At 41.8% G+C, this 3,663-nt stretch overlaps 1 non-coding gene across 1 annotated transcript; it reads right to left on the bottom strand.

Moving 5' to 3' along the window:
* Positions 1–246: 246 nt before the first annotated feature.
* Positions 247–353, bottom strand: LOC128129402 (small nucleolar RNA R71). Its single transcript, XR_008227311.1, has one exon. It is a non-coding gene; the product is annotated as a small nucleolar RNA R71 (small nucleolar RNA).
* Positions 354–3,663: the final 3,310 nt, after the last annotated feature.

Below are 3,663 nucleotides of genomic sequence, written 5' to 3'. Positions count from 1 at the left end.
GAGATACCATTTCACGGGAGAGATCATGAAGACGCCTATAAGCACTTAGATGAAGTAAATGACGTGGCGGATTACTTCAATGTACCTAATGTGCCCCGCGAGGTCCAGCTACTACGCATGCTTCCTGTCACGTTCAAAGGAGCTGCAAAGGATTGGTTGAAGTCACTCCCTCCCGGATCAGTTACTACATGGGCAAAAATGAAAGAAGAGTTCATAGACCATTTCTGCCCACCTTCCAAGATAGCCAAATTAAAGAAAGCCATTGCCAACTTCGAGCAACAACCCGGAGAATCTCTTTATGAAGCTTGGGAAAGGTACAAGAGCCTGCTTAGAAATTGCCCACACCATGATCTAAATAGCCAACAGGAGGTCTCCATCTTTTATGATGGAGTAAATGTCACCACAAGGCAACTACTCGATTCACAAGGCCCGCTCACCCGAAAGCCACCTCCGGAAATAAAGGAATTGATTGAAGAATTCTCTAAGCACTCTAGAGAATACCACAACCCGAGGAATGAAGTGAGTCGTGGAGCAGTAAATTCGGTAAACGATGGTATGGCGGCGATAATAGCGAAACTCGATAGCCTAGACCGAAGAATGACGAAAATGGATCAAACGATCCATGCTATTAGGGTAGGATGCGAAAATTGTGGCGGCCCCCATCTTACAAAGGATTGTGATCGAGACGAGAATGGAAATAAAAAGGCTCAAGTATTTTACTCTAGCGGCGATAGATATGATGAAGACTGGAGGAAACCGAAGAAGGATTGGCTCCCATACGAAGAGTACAGAAAGGCTAAGGAAGAAAAATATAAGCAGAGGGAGAGGGGTTATTATCAAAAGGAGGAACCGGTGACGGACAAGAAGACGAACTTAGAAGACATACTTACAAAATTCATAAGCGCGTCCGAGAAAAGGCATAATGATCATGATGTGGCAATGCAGGAAACCAGAAACATATTGAAGAATCAGCAAGCTTCTATTCTCAACATAGAGAAACAACTGGGCCAACTTGCACATCAAGTAAACGAAAGAAGACCGGGTCAACTTCCGAGCAACACCCAACCCAATCCAAGGAACGAGAACGTGAGCGTTATAACCTCCTGCGGTGAAGAAGAAGTGGCTGAAACACTAAGGGTTTCCAAAGGGAAGGCAGAAAAGGAAGAAGAACCAGAACGAGAAGAACTCGATCCGACTCGCCGAGTCACCAAAATGGACTCGACGAGTCCAGTCGGGAAGGATAAAAAAGCAAGTTTTCTGAAGACATATAACCCTCCTTTGCCATACCCATCCAGAGCCATTCCTTCAGAAAAAGTTCAAGCCTATAGAACCTTCATGGAGCATGTTAAAGCCTTACAAGTCAATATGCCATTCGTGGACACAATGCTCCAAACTCCCAAATACTTTCACTTGCTTAAGGGTTTGTTTGCTGCCAGGAAAGATCTTGCTGAAGTCGCGGAGGTATTGATGAGTGAGCTACCTGAGAAGAAGGGTGATCCGGGCAATATGGTAATCCCGTGCCAATTTGGCAATGATGTTTCCACACGAGCTTTGGCTGATTCAGGGGCAAGCATTAATTTGATGCCCTATTCATTCTTTAAGAAGCTAAATTTACCAGCGCCAAAGCCGGTAAATATGAGAATCCATTTGGCAAATAAAACAATTATTCATCCACAAGGCATATGTGAAAATCTCCTTATCAAAGTAGACAAGTTTATCTTCCCAGTAGACTTTGTGGTGGTGGAGATGAAAGAAGACCCCGAAATACCAATTATTTTGGGAAGAACGTTCTTAAACACCGCATGTGCCCTAATTGACATATCCGAGACTACATTGACATTAAGAGTGGGTGATGAGTCGGTGATGTTTAAAGCTAATCCAGAGATCAAGCAAGAAGAAGAAAAGCGAGAAGAAATCTCATCTATCCAATTAGATGATGAGGCATTGCAAAAAGAGCTTGATATTTTATTAAAAGAAGACCCAAGTAAGTTCACGCTACACTCAGAAGAAGTTTCAGATGCTGACAAAGACTTGGAGGAGCTAGAAAAGCTACTGGAAGGAGCCGACTCGGAAAACGATCCAGAATTGGTGAAACCCGTCCCGACTCGCCGAGTCGTCATAATGGACTCGACGAGTCCAGTCGATCTGGATAGAAACTTGACCAAAACTGATCTGTTTGTGAATAGTCCTTCACATACCCTGGTTTCAGTTACTGTTTATGAAGAACAATTGGCAGAAGAGGAAAAAGGAATGGAGGTACAACACGCCAATGTGGCATGCATTGATACGATGCCATTTGGAGAAGGGTTAGGCACGGGAAAGAATGCAGGAATAAAGGATAGGGAGGAAGAAGTTGATCACCAATTCACCACTAAACCTAAAGCACGGACCATCATGAAATATGAAGTCATTAAATTTAAAGAGAAGGATGTTCAAGAATTGGTGAAAAAGAAGAGGGTAAAGCAGAAAAAGAGAAAAAAGAAAGCCCAAGCAGCTGAAGATGAAGCAATGAAAAGGAGACGACACGAATTGAAGAGGGCTTACAAGAAAAAGATTTACGCCTACAAGACCAAGTATAAACCGCAAAAAATGAGGCGTACATTCCCGATGCTTGAAGATGACAAAACGTAAATGGGAAGGAGTCTAGCTAATGACTCCTCAGAAAGAAGCGCTTGGCGGGAGGCAACCCGTTCAATGGAGTTTGCTTTCTTTTACTTTTTAGTCTTCTTTTTATTCTTCGTTTTATTTTCCATTCGTTTTTATTCTTAAATCTTCTAAATCATCGGGCATGTCTGCTTGAGAGTTGCATAGCTTAAGTGTGGGGTGAAATGATTCATAATAAACAGAAAATTTTTGAAAAATATGCAAATTTTTAAATGACTCGCCGAGTCTGACCACGACTCGACGAGTCCACATGGATTCCAGAAAATCATTTAACTTCGCGACCAGACTCGGCGAGTCTGTCCACGACTCGACGAGTCTGTCCTATTTACAGAAAAAAAAAAAATTTATTTCGAAATTACTTTTACATCTGGTAAATAGGGTTTTAACCCTAAAAATTCAATTTCAACATCACACTCGCCGGGTACCCCCATTTGCAAACACTCTCAAGCATTCAAAGAAATCCTCAAATTCTTCTTCAATTTCTCAAGGTTTAAACTCAAAAGGTAATAACTTTCTTCTTGATTTCTAAAGAAAATGAGAGTATAAGGTCATTTATGCCTGCAATTGCATGTAAAAAACCCGTTTTTGAAAAATAATGAAATTCTAGGGTTTTGATTTTTCATGAATATTGTTGTTTTGAATGCTTAGTTTGACCTTATTACTTAGTAGGAAGTCCTTGAACAAAAACCCTTGACAGAAATTACAAGTTTTAAGGTCCAATTTCATGAGACCCGTCGACTGACTCGTGCAGGTTGCGCGACTCGTCGAGTCAGGCATGGACTCGACGAGTCCAGTCGATTTACAGAAACCGTTCAGTTTTTAATTATTTTCTGTGTTTCTGGGTTTTGTGTGTTTACTTTGCAGCAATCATGTTCAGAAGAGGACAATCTTCAACTGGTAGCCAAGGGGAGTTTCCATGGTTAAACTTCCCACAAATCGAGTCCGCTTCAACAATGCGGAGGTGGAAAAAGAAGCTTGCCGACATTAAGAAGAAGGAGG

This window comes from Lactuca sativa, chromosome 9 (genome assembly GCF_002870075.4).
Source record: "Lactuca sativa cultivar Salinas chromosome 9, Lsat_Salinas_v11, whole genome shotgun sequence".
Classification (NCBI taxonomy): Eukaryota; Viridiplantae; Streptophyta; class Magnoliopsida; order Asterales; family Asteraceae; genus Lactuca; species Lactuca sativa.
This window is presented reverse-complemented; position numbering and strand designations above follow the sequence as displayed.